Genomic DNA, 13,659 nt, shown 5'->3' with positions numbered 1-13,659 from the left:
TAATAACATACCCATTCCACCCACACAAAATGTCCGGTACCTTGGACTCCACCTGGATCGTCGATTGACCTGGGCCCACCACATCCATACCAAAAGTATTGCCTTGAATAACCGATCCCGTCAGCTACTCCTTACATCTAAACACATTAATCTGAACAACAAAATACTTATATATAAACTGCTACTAAAGCCCGTATGGTTATATGGTATATAACTTTGGGGTTCAGCCAAACCATCTAACATAAATAAAATTCAAATATTCCAATCTAAATGCCTTCGACAAATTACCAAAGCCCCCTTTTACGTCTCAAACGATACACTCCACAAGGACCTGTCTATTCCAACAGTTCAACTCGTAGCCAAAACTCTGTATAAACGATTCCACTCAAATCTCTCCAACCACCGTAATCCTCTAATCTCAAACTTATCCACCCTCAGCATTCCAGGTGACTCTGGACGACGTTTGAAACGAAAATGGTGTCGGGACCTCCTGACTGAATAAAACCCATCCGCAACTCCAAAGAAGTCCCATCACTGGATGGGTTCTTCGCTCAAGTCTTCAGTCTTCTTATATAAATCTACTACAACACTTACACTTATTGTAAAAATAATATATTTACAGATTGTGTAATAAAAAAAATAAAAAAACAAAAAAAAAAAAAAAAAATTAAAATACTATTTGAAGAAAAAAGAATGATTAATAATTCTCTGTACAAAAATTTTTTTCGTTCACTTTAATTTTTTTCCCTCAAATTATTTTACTAAACCTTTCTACTAAAAAAAATTACTCAAACATTGATCAAAAATTGTAATTGTAACTCGATATGAAACAATTGATATGTAGTACAATTTTTATACAATAGTACATTACTATCATACAGAATACTTTATTATTTTACATAGTACATTAGTACATCGAAGTATTGATTGATATTAAAAGCATAGAAGCTACTCATGTATATTGATCAATATAATTCTTAATTGATGTATCTACAGTAAAAAATATCGTAATTGAACAACATATAACGGCGGAACGGTGCATTACATTTTATGATACTCACGTGTTAATTATTTCTGCCAACTTTCCCTCCAATGACAAATTACTTTCATGTTTTCGTACGCAATAAACATGCATAACATATTGAGCTAAAACAAATAATCACAAATACAATATTGTAATTTTAATATGTATATCTGTAACTGTACGGTTTTTTTTTTTTTTTATACAAATAAAACTAAAGAAACGCTCTGATCGACTTGATCAGTTTGTTAAGTCAAGTATTTGTTCCAAAATTTGACATTTAAAATTGTATTGTTTTACTATTGTATCTCGTTTTTAGGTTTTTACATCGCAGTTGAATATCTTTAATAATATGAAAATACGATTGCATGCATTTACGAATACTATTTAACAATAGTAATTTTTCAATTTAACATAATTTATAAAAAAAACCGTGGTTTTCATACCAGAAAATTCAGTCCCAATGAACAACTAGGGAGGATTAGGAATATTTGACCCTCTATCCACTAAAATAAATATTTAAAATGAGGCTAAGTTGTTTTCCAATATGCGTTATGTATAAATAATATACTTATAAAAAATTTAAATATTTTACTCGTAAACCATACTCATAAACCGAACTTAATCTTACCCCATTTTCCCCGCTAAACATTTTCCAAAATCGATTTTTTTTTACGTGTACCCCAGTGTAAACCCCTCTTTCCATAGAAATATCTTAGAAATTGCACCATTGAAAAGGCCTATATTATCGTTCGATAAAATCATTTCAATTTTTCCAACTATATTTAAACGAGTTATTACGTCATGAAGTACATTTGGATTTATAAAAAATGCATTATAAATGCATGCGATAATAATATTTAGTTCATGTTATATTTCAACGCACACTTATCACTAGTTACAATAAAAACGTACAATAAAGTACTTGTCACTCACAAATAAATTACGATAAAGTGACGCGGACCGCGTGGCAACCGTTATCGTAACGGCCGTCAACGGCCGTGTCAATCTTTTCTGATCGAATACCAGTCCGCAGTGCGCACCGTCAACGCGACACCCACAGAGCGGCTCGTCAAAGGAGACTTTGAGACTGTGTCTTTCCCTAAAAAAAAAAAAATAAAACAGATACTTATAAATAATAACTATTTAAAAATATATAGAAATATTTTTATTTTTATTGAAAATAGTCGTATGTTATAGTGTTTTCTAATTTATTATTATAAATTTAAGGCCACAAAATATAAAACCTATAAATAATTATTTCGATGGAAATACTATTTTAGTAATTTCGACGACGGTTGCCGTTTCAGTGAAACTGACGTCCGACTTGTTCAATCGTAACATGTAATAGTTTGACTTGTTGGACTAAGGGACCGGGAAGAATAATCCACCTATTATAGACGCTATTGAAACTGGGTTCACGACAATAATTCCCTTGTCATCGTGCCATCGTTAGTCGTCGTACACCGTCATCTACAAATTCGCAGATAAAACAAATTGCAAAATTTAATTAGTTTATAAAAAAATGTACCATAAATTAAGTTTAAAATATTAACTAAATATTAAATTAAATATTAAGTTTAATCAATTTTCAATTATTTATGTGATGTATTTATGTTATTGGTATATCGGAGATAAGTAGCTAAAATTTGTACGAAGGCCGTTTTCAATACTTATAAACTTTCAAAAGGTGCCTAGTAAAAATGTATTAATTTTTCGGTGTATTAATATAGTTTAAGATAGTTTTTAATTTTAAATTTAATAATAATTGATCATAACATAATTTATAAATACGTACTAATTATTAGTTTATTAAATTAATTAGTTACTTAAAAAATAATTAAAAAAAAAATAATATAAATAACGGCCAGGATCGCATAAAATGGTTAGTGAAGCTGAGGTTCAGAGTTACTCATCCATGAAGGATGCAGTAAACTGTGTATAGCAGTGTTTCCCAAAGGGTGTCCCGCGGCACACTAGTGTGCCGTTAAATTTGAAAGGTGTGCCGCCACAACTTGAACTTTTTTTTATAAAAAATCATAAAATGATTTTTTTCAAAATATTAAAATATATAATACAAATAAAAATAATTAATACAAAAATTAACTTTAAAATTACAAAAAAAAAAATATATAATTATAAATTTTAGTGTGAAATGTGTACTTGATGTTGTTTGCATAATAGTTCAATTCTAGGAGGGATCGACGATAAACATACTCGCATTTCTTGTTCAACTGATAAAAGTCGTTCATGTTTCTTATTTTTAATATTATTTAGTGCGGAAAACCTAAGTTCACAGAGATCTATTGTAGAAAATGGTAATAATATATTTATTGCAATTTCTGTAATTATCGAATACTCAGTTTTAATAAAACTCCAAAACTGAAACAGTTTAAGTTCATTAAATTTTAATTTCAATGAACGATCAGATTGAAGTTCTAAAAGTTATTCTTGTTCAACTAATTCTAGATGTGATATTACATCTGATGTTACAGCAAAAGGATTGCGCACCCAATCATATTCGTCAATAACCAAAGATGGGAAATATTTTGTCATTTTTTTTTTTTTTAATTATAAGATGATTTTTTATCAAATCAGATGTTATTTCTCCATCTGGTTCAATATTTGCTGTTAATGGAAACATTTGCAGTTGTTTTTTTTCTACGTGTGATATTCAAAGATTAATTTTTCGTAAAAACCCATTTAATTTATCAGATGATGTTAATATGTTTTCATCTTTACCTTGCATATTGGAATTAAGGATATTTAAATGGTTAAAAATATCAGCTAGATAAGCAAGTTTTGCAGACCATAATGGATTATTTAATTGAGTTACGAAATCGCTGTTTGGGTCTTCATTATTGAACAATTGCAACAATTCATTTTTCATTTCATAAAATCTGTTTAAAACCTTACCTTTTGATCACCATCGAATTTCAGTATGTAAAACTAAAACTTCATAACGAGAACCAGCTTCTTCACATATTTTTTTGAGAATTCGTGTTTTAAGAGCTCTTGATTTAATATAATTTACCATTTTAATTGCCAAATCAAGAACATTTTTTTCTTTTTATATTTAAAAACTTATCTATAGTTATTATAAAACAAACGTCGCAAAAATTCAATAAAATTTAGCTTGTCGTGGTGTGGTTTAAACGTAATCGAGAAAACGGTATCGAGAGATAATAATATTATTACCTAATAACAATCATTATAAACCTATTATTCGATAAGTAGATAATATTTATCCAAAGTGTGCCGTGACTTATAAAAACTAATAATAATGTGCCGCTATGGGAAAAGTTTGGGAACCACTGGTGTATAGAGTATTGTATAAACTAAACCATAAAAAATATACTATTTAGTTTGTTATGATCAGGATTATTAATTTAATACAATCATGAATGGTAAAAAAAAAAATTATGAACTAATTAGTTCAAATTGGAAATTATAAATAACAAAATCTTCATATTATATATACTTATATATATAAATATACACGTAATATGGACTGAAAATTGCAATACGTAAGAATTTATATACACCTCATCGATTTTACTATTAAAACAGCACAATTTTATATTTTTTTGGTTGATAAAATATATTTTAAATATAAATAAAATAAAGAATGCCTTAAGGCAGGGCCAGTGAGAACTTTTGAGGGCTCCGGGGTTTATGGGATCCAGGCATCCTTTACTTACACTTGTTTGGCTAAGTTATACATGTTTATACATACTTATACATATTTTGGTACAGTAAAAATATTAAAATTTTCATTTTTCAGTACTTATTAATTTAATAAAATGATATATGATACATGGAGCTTGCAGGAATATAAATTTAAAGAGTGTATGCATGGAGAATGGCCAGTGTAAAAAATAATTCCCTAAATTGTTTTCAAGTGTTACAAAAGAAAACTAAAATGGATATCCTATGTATATGAGAAAAGATAACAACTGAATAATAAGTTAAACAGTGAACAGAAAATATATTAATACTGATAATACGAATAGATATGTAAACTGTATAATCCCTTTTTATTAAAGTACGTTGAAGCTCATATTAATGTAGAAATTTGTGCAAGTGTCCACAGTATTAAATACTTACCAATATTATATGTATAAAGGTCATGACTGTGGTAATATCCAAATTACTATTGACCAAAATGCAATAAATTATGTTGAAGTCTCAATTTATTGAAATACAAGATAAGTTGGACTATGTGAAGCAGCTTATAGGATATTTTCATATAATATGAAAGTAGTACGACTCGCAATACATTTGTCCAATGAACAAATGTTTGCAAATATTTTTATTTTTCAAAGATCTTATAACGGTAATGTTTTTTGGGAAGCATTTAAACATAAAATTAGTGAAAAAAAACTTTATAATATTTTTTAATGCTATTATTGCTTATGATCACAATTTATCAGATATTTTAGCAAAATTAAAATTGCATGGACAGTCATTGACTTTTGTTTACCAAAGTATAATGTTGCTATTATAAGTAGCGAATCAAATCAAAAAAATATATTGCATATTTTATTGATGGACCTGAATGTACAGAGAAAACATACATCTACAAATGCCTCATTAACAAATTTATGGAAATTAGTTATGTTGTAATTTCGGTTGCTTGGATTGGAATAGCATCAATGTTATTACACGGAAGATTCGCAGTACATCGTAGATTTAAATTACTATTGATTTTGATAAATTCCAAATACTACATTTTCGTCTTTGGAAGTTAATAACAAAGAGGCACTATTTATAACTGTTCAAAAATTAAAACTAATTATTTCGGATGAAGTTCCTATGGCAAGTGCGTATACATTAATGGTTGTTAATCAGTTATTAAAATATATAATGGAAAAATATATTTTCTTTGATGGAAAAGCTATTGTCTTCGGAGGAGATTATAGACAAGTTTTACCAATTGTCCCACATGACTCTAGACAGCTTAATATTCAAAACCGTATAAAATTTTCTTCGAATTGACTACGCCACATTTTATAATTCTTACCTACTAATTGTAGAGTTCAATCTAATGAATAATACAAGATTTATTATACAAAACATTTACGGCTATTCTTTAAACTTAGAATCTATAACTGGTCAAGAAACTGACTAGTGTATTTTATTACCTAGAATTGATTTGAACACATATAATCTTTTTTTTTCATTTAATAGCCATAAATTTTCGATAAGAATAGCTATTGCTATGGCAATAAAGAAAACACAAGGTCATACATTAGATAAAATAGGGTTGTATTTACCTTTGCCTGTATTTAGTCATGGTCAACTTTATTTTCCAATGTCCAGAATTAGATTTTTTGAAAAATTAAAAATACAAATAATACCATACAACGAATATAGTTTATAAAAAAATTCTATAATCATAATACAAAAATTCATTGAAATTTATATTTGCTTATCTATTTATTTGTATTGATTGAAATATTAGCAGTTTTTCCGAATGTAAATATCTTGCGTATATTTATAAATGTAATATATATATTAATACATAGGAAATTAAATAATTGTCCATTTTATGTTTTTCTTAAACATTAATTGCATATTATTATAACAATATATAGATAATTTATATTTATTTAATAAATTATTTATTATTTATTATTTATTTATTCATTTAATTAAACAACAATCTAATTTCTTTACTGTTATCCGGCATCGGCGGGTAATTCAGCTACTTTTGTATAAAGGCTGAGACGACAGTTCCTCTCAGAATTATGGATCGCAGGGCTCTAGCCCTCCCAGCTTCCCTCTTTAACCGTACCTGTCTATATGTATCTCAGTAAAACCCAGTATATTAAATATTTGAATAATTTCAAAGTTAAGTATCATTCGGTGTACTAATAAATTTAAGTGCATGAAAAGTGAATATAAATTATAAAGTTGAGATAAATAGAAAAAAGTAAATTGATAATAAAATAATTCTTTTTTAGAAATAGCTTTTATTTTTTTTAAAATATTCACGAATCTATGGCTATGAACAAAATTGACTAAATATACGAAAAAAACAAATGAGTGCATTATTTATATGAATTAATAATTGAAAGTAGGGTAAGATTACGTTCACATAACAGTAATTGAATCTGATTAATCGTACCTACTAGGAATGGGCAAAATTGTTTGAACATCGATATTCGATGTATCGATACATCGATTTTTAAAATATGGATGTGTTTGATGTATGGGTGAAAAGCCATCGATGTTTAAGAACATCGAAGTTTAAAAACATCGAAAAAATGTTTTTTCCCTCTAGAGCTGCCATCTGTCGCACACCAAATTATCTGTACAGTGTATTATTTTCTTGATTAAATAATAAATTTAAGATTTAACTTATATTTTTTAAAAACATATTAAATACTTATAATTAGGTCTCAAAGTTTGCATTTGCATTTTTTCTTTGCTACATCGGAAAATATGCTAATTGAGATAAAAATCTGTTTCATAACAATGGTAATAAAAATCTAAAGTTCAATAGAGCATATTTTTGCATGTTTTGTGTGTATGGATATATTTGGCATATATAGTTGATTTTTTTTAAGTTATTAGTACGTATTATTTTTTGTAAATTCAGTGAAATTATTTTTTGTGGAAGTCAAAAAAAAAATTAGATCAATAAATTTTTGAATTCGTACTTTTTTAATTGTTCAAACTTGTTTATAAAATCTTAGTATTTTATCAATATTTTTATTTTTTAATGACATTAAATTTTATAAGTTAAAAGCAGTACCACGAAAATAATATTATTACCACTACCACTCTCCTCTTATTGACATGTCCATTGCAATCTATCTATTTTCGTCACAACGTGTGTTCATTAATTATAATTTTAATAAAACGTAACCGAAAAAAAAAATATAACTTTTAAAAATATAATTGGATAGTTCTTATTATTTTAAAAAATCCTTAAATGTTATTTTTTTGTGCATAGTTAAGGATTTTTAATGCATATTCGATCAAATGTTAGTGTATTATTGCATGCTTATTTATGCGTTTTTTAGTGTATGAACTTACGAGCCCTGATTATCACACTGTATAGTGTATACTGTACAACAATTTTTGTATACTGCATACTAAAATAATACAAAAAAAAAAAAAAATTCGAAATTTCTAACATAAACATGGATGTTTAATCGATTAATCGAAAACAAATCATCGATGTTGAAACATTGATATATCGACCCAAAAAATCAATGTTTTTTGCCCATCCCTAGTACATATCGTTGTTTTTGATTATTGAATAAAACGTATCCATCTGTAAAATAATTTGGTTCACATCGCTAATAATATAATGTCAGTAATTGTACACACTATAATGTAGTTCTGTTGAATTTTGACCTTTAAGTTATTAGTAATAATAACTTATTATATATCGTCGAGAGCGTATAGTTAAAACGATTTGTGAACAAAACTAATGTATTTAATTTTGTCCATATAATACTAAATCACGTATTATATGTACAACATGCATCAGGACATCAGCTGGCGCTTATAAAACCATAGTCCATATCGACTGTTCGATAACCTTCACATACCTTCACCAAATGTGAAGTGATCGATAATGAGTGAGTGGTAGATAAAATTGTTTTCAATATTAGTAACAAAATTCATAAATATTACTATAAAAGTATGTAGTATTGCCAGTTTTTGGCCAAAAAATTCAAACATGTTTGAATGGTTAAAATTCAAACCTAACCAAATTTTAGGTCGGACTATCGGTTCGGTACAAGTGTATGTACTCGCATATAAAATCGGCAGGTTGTTTTTTTTCTATTCGGTCGGTCCGGCCGGTTCGGGTCTAATGCATGAGCGGTTTTATATTTCTGTTAACAGCGATTACTCTATTGCCTATTACTAGATGCGAGTTTTTTATGTGTCTAAAAGCTGATAACAAAAGTTTGAGCTTAGAGTAAAATTCGCTTTTCTAAGCCATGTTTCGATACTGCACATTTGGTTTTGACATTTGAATTTGACACTGTAGGGTTTTTTTTACTGCTTCGTAAGATATGTACCTACATATAGTATATTAACTCATTAAAATACAACACAGGTATATTGGATGTAGGCGTTTGACTTAACTTATTTGAACTGTTGACAACTGCTGACGTGTGAATGCAGAAATTATGGCCCTGAATGTTTATTAACAATAAGAATTTATCATAAAAAAAAAAAATGTTTTAAACTCAACAGGTATGTCTGTTATTCGTAACATGTAGGTGTACGTTTTTCGGGGAAATAAAAGTCTTTATGACACTAACAGCTAAGAACCAAAAAGGTTTACTTGGTGTGGAAAAAAATATGTCAATATATTTTTGATAAATAATACAATTTTATTTTTATTTATTTCTTTCTCAATACGAGTTCAAGACTTATTAAGCGTGTAATAATATCATTGTAAATGTCTAATGAGAAATTAATACTATTTATGCTGAGTAAAAATAAAAAGTTAAAAAAATAATAACAAAAATTATAAATACGAAAACTTTTTTTTTCTTTACATAAGTACGGAAACGTAGTAGGTACCTTTGTAAAATAATATTTCATTTTATACGGCCAATTAAGAAGAAATTATTTTCGCTGAATAAAGTAAGACAATGTATCGTTGTTTTGTGTATTCATTACTGACAGATCATATTTTTATTATTATTATTCACGTCCAACTCATAATAGTTCTTATTTTTTTTTTTTATAACATTGTTTATTTTAAAAAAACAAACATACATTTTATAATACATATTAGACACATGCAAACTAATGTGAAAATAATCCGATGGCCATAATCGCATTAACAGCTCTTACCGTCTAATTCTTAATATTTCGATGACTTTTTGTAACGTATTATAACGTATTACAAAACGTATTATAATGTATTATCCTTATAAACACAAATTTATTACATGGATAATTCTTCAACTTGATTAAAGTTTAACTACTTTCTAATCTTATAAAATCTAAATTATTTTGTTTTCAATGTGTTTTTTAAAATAATTTTCGATTTATTTATCTTGTACAGCTATGCATATTGTAACAACGTTGTTTTTAAAACATTTAAAAAATATTTTGATAACTTTATAATTATATTAATTGGACAGTCGTAAGACATTTGAAAGATATGATGAATTATGGAATTTAATTTTAATTAATTTATATTCTTATAATATTTTATAATTTATAAAATGTAAGAAGGTTGGATTTGTATAAATATCGATAGCTTACTATCAAAATGATTCAAATTTGGGTAGACTCCAAATGGATATTCAATTCTATAATTCGGTCAAGTAATATTTTAAATAAAATAATTATATAAAAATAAAAACTAATTGGGTTAAACAACTGTTTTTATAGTGCTATTTGTGTAATACTTATAGTTTTATGATAAGCCTCATATCAAACATTTAACATAATTACCTTTTCAGTAAAGATAGATAATATAAAATAAAATTAAGACATTTGATTGAGGGGAATAAAAAGTTTTTGAGTTTGTATGAAAACTGTTAATAAACATGTGGGTTTTATCTTACTTTTCGTTACCAAATAATTTTAAACCCATTCAATGTTACGAAAACTTTTGAAATACTACCAGAAAAATTGTATGCAGAAGATCAAAAAAAAAGATATTGTAAAATCAGTGCACTTATTGAGTAAAGACTCAGAATCTAAAATTATGAACAATTGATTTTTCTTTATTCATTATTTGACAGCTCTCAGATTTTGAATATACACCAGTAAAACAAACTTTGTTTAACCTATATACATACTTGTATAATAATACAATTAAAAAGTTATTTTATTGCAAATACAATTTACAGTGATATATTATGCCCTAGAATATAAAAGAGTGATTCTATTTAGACACATAGATTATTTATTAATTATCAAGTCAAACATTTTTCGAGTTTCATGCGGTAATCAATTTTATTTTATACATAAAATAATAATAATAATAATAATAATAATAATAATAATAAAATAAAATAAAAATAAAAAGTTTATTCGTAATGATGATTCACGGTTTTGTCGTCTAATTAGCCGGTAATGATAATACATTACATATAAATGGTATATGTAATTAAAGCTTAGAATTTATTCCAATAATTTTAAATCTATGTGGATTTACACACTCATATATGTTAGTATGGTAATGTGTAATAACATGTGATTACACAAAGCGCTATAAATTCTAATTCTTACGACAAAAAAAAAATAATAGGAAATATTTTTATTTCCACAGAATATAGAATATCTACATACTTACATCTGTAAGTATATCGTTATAAATGTCTGATATAAAAAATTACGTATTCAATGAAAAACGGTCATAAATTATATAATATAATACTTATTTCTGCAGGTTACATTTTTATATAGCAATGGAAAAATACATTGCCCATTGCAAGGTTCATCACGGGAGTATTGTAAATGTACCCTATTGATATTTCATACATCGTTTAGTTCAATTAAATTTGGTTTTATTTTTTTAAAAATGAAAGTGTTTCTATGTAATACGTTTTTTTTTTTTCTTTTTTTTTTTTTTTTTTTTTTTTCATAGAAAATGCTACCTTTATTGTACTGGACGAGTTTATTCGTACAGGAAAAAAATAAAAATAAACGATGTTTCATTTGATTCCAAAAAATTAATTACAATAAAAACATAATAAAGTATTTTGTAGAGGTATTAACGTATTATCGTACTATATACGACAATTATTATAATTACGAAAAATATAGGTTTCTGAACTTTAGACAAATTAATCTACGTAATGTCAAAAATAATTTGAGGATATACGACTAGAAAATCAAACAACAGTTAAATACACATACTCGAAGAGAACTTTTCTTTCCGTTGAAACATAATATAAAAGGTGAAATTAGTTTTCCAGTTGAATCATTCATATCATTTACCGTGTTTAATAAACATATCATCGTAAAAGTCTGATTATTATAAGTATCATTAAATTTTATTAGTTAACACTAGGACTTACTTTTTATATTCAGTAAAATGTGGAAATTGTTTTCAAGTTTTATTATAAAACTTAAAATATTAACAAAAATTAAAAATAAAAAGAATTTAGACAAACTATATCTTACAGATATATATTTGATAGTTTATATAATCCAAACGAATCTCGTAACCGGTTTTTTTGACTAGGAAATATTCGGGAGGTTTTTTTTGAGGACTGGTGGCACACTATTTGGGGATTTTCTCTCTAGTTGTAGATAACATATGATATTGAAAGACTATAATCTTTGATGAATTAGAAGTTTATGCTATCACACTAATGATAGATGATGGATTACGCACAGTGGCGTAGATACGGGGAGGGTGTAAGGGGCTTCCACCCTTCCCACAGATTTTTTTTTAATGATATTTGATTATTATTTATTAATATTTATATATTATAGTAAAATATTTTGATTTTACTATGATTAGGTATATATTAAAAATTGAATAACAAAATAATTTTCATTAATACGGGACATAATAACACTATTTTAAATGTAATATTATATATGATCTCGTTTTAAGATATACTACGAACACTCAAAAACTTACTCTTAAACACCCCCCCCCCCCCCAGAAAAGAATTGTATCTACGCTACTGATTACGCATAATCATTGGTCAGTATGAAATAATGCGATTAGATTACTCTTTTATGAATTTTTAGTTACATAATATAGTTTGTCGTATTAAACAATAAACATAATGACCTTAAAGGTATTTATTGAATGATTATAAAATATTTTCAACAAAAATATAACATATAATGCTTTAACGTAACGCAAATATGCGTATTTGATTAAAATTAATAATTGTCTTACAAATATCTACCAAACCTTAAACAATTCGGAGAAATTATATTAAAAGGTTTCAATGGAAAAAAGATTCTCAACAATTTGAAAAAACCGTGGTATTTGAACTTAGTCGAATTTTGTGGTCAACGGTTTTCCGTGCTGTTGTCTAAAATTCATGGTTTTCGTTAATTTCGAATGTCGAACAAGTCAACCCACCGTTGTCAATACAGTTATTTGGACCATAACTCCGGAGGAATAACAGATCGATTCGAATTTTAAGTTTTGAAATATAGGTGTTTGGTATTTCAGCCGATTCAGAAACCATTACAAAATGTTAGGTGAAATTTAATTAATTTCGTAATTTAAATTAAGTTTAATTTAAATAAGATACTTCGGATACGAAACGTTAAAATCAAAAATATTCGAAAACTGGAATTTATATCATTTTATTTTTAGTTTTACATAATATAATATTTTAACCTTTTTTTTATGAATAGTGTATACCATAGTATTTACTGAAGAATATACCTACTTCTTATTTTGGGCGGTACTCCTTTCGCCCAAAAATTACCTTCCTCTTTTTGTCCACGTTCTCTTTTCGCCCAAAAATAATTGTATTCTTAAACGTTTTACATTTTGGAAACCACTGTCTTAAAATTAATAATTTTTAAAAAAATCATATAATAATCAAATAAAAAAATAGAAAAATATATAATTATTAATAATAATTAATAATAATTTAATAAGTGTTAAAAATAAGTATTTAAAATAGTGTTATCGATGTAAAATAACTAATAAGTAATTTGATCAGGTT

At 26.5% G+C, this 13,659-nt stretch overlaps 1 protein-coding gene across 1 annotated transcript in view; it reads right to left on the bottom strand.

Annotated features, from left to right (window-relative positions):
• LOC112684961 (neuropeptide F receptor-like) overlaps positions 1–13,659 on the bottom strand; it is a 127,401-nt gene that overhangs the window by 66,504 nt on the left and 47,238 nt on the right. Inside the window, exons 2-3 of the mRNA XM_025556707.1 lie at positions 1,958–2,123; positions 1,062–1,146 (exon numbers count right to left, since the gene is read on the bottom strand). The gene's annotated coding sequence lies outside the window, so the exon portion shown is untranslated. The remainder of the gene's footprint in view (positions 1–1,061; positions 1,147–1,957; positions 2,124–13,659) is intronic.

The sequence above is a fragment of the Sipha flava genome, unplaced genomic scaffold (assembly GCF_003268045.1).
Source record: "Sipha flava isolate LNK unplaced genomic scaffold, YSA_version1 259_pilon_pilon, whole genome shotgun sequence".
In the NCBI taxonomy this organism is placed as follows: domain Eukaryota; kingdom Metazoa; phylum Arthropoda; class Insecta; order Hemiptera; family Aphididae; genus Sipha; species Sipha flava.
This window is presented reverse-complemented; position numbering and strand designations above follow the sequence as displayed.